Genomic DNA, 515 nt, shown 5'->3' on the forward strand with positions numbered 1-515 from the left:
ACATGTGAGCAAGGCATGCAAGCTACTTCTGATCCTCCATTAAACTCTTCCATGCAAACAGTGCAACTATCACTTTCACTTACATAAACTTTCCTTCTCTTTCTCTCTCGACCTTCTTCCTCACAACATGATGCTTCTTTGTCATCTGCACCCACTCGAACCCTCTTTAGTACCGTCTTGACCGCTGAATCACTCGCCGGCACCATGCCCTCATTATTACTACTACTCATTACTATCTCCTGTAATTGCGTACACGACTCACAGCGACTCTTGACTTGCTCTGTTCTCATATATACGCACAACCCCAACACCTTACGACCCATGCTGCTAAGCTTATTGCCGAGTATGAGACCCTGCACTATAATCTTATCCACCATATATTTGTTGGATGCATTATCTCTACTGATTCCAACTAGCGCCAGCATGATAGAAAGAATTCCATGCGCCTCGCGGAAATTCTTTAACTTGTCCATGTCGAATCGGCATTTTCTTTCCTTTCTTTCCACATATTCTCT

The sequence above is a fragment of the Prunus dulcis genome, chromosome 6 (genome assembly GCF_902201215.1).
Source record: "Prunus dulcis chromosome 6, ALMONDv2, whole genome shotgun sequence".
Taxonomy (NCBI): Eukaryota; Viridiplantae; Streptophyta; class Magnoliopsida; order Rosales; family Rosaceae; genus Prunus; species Prunus dulcis.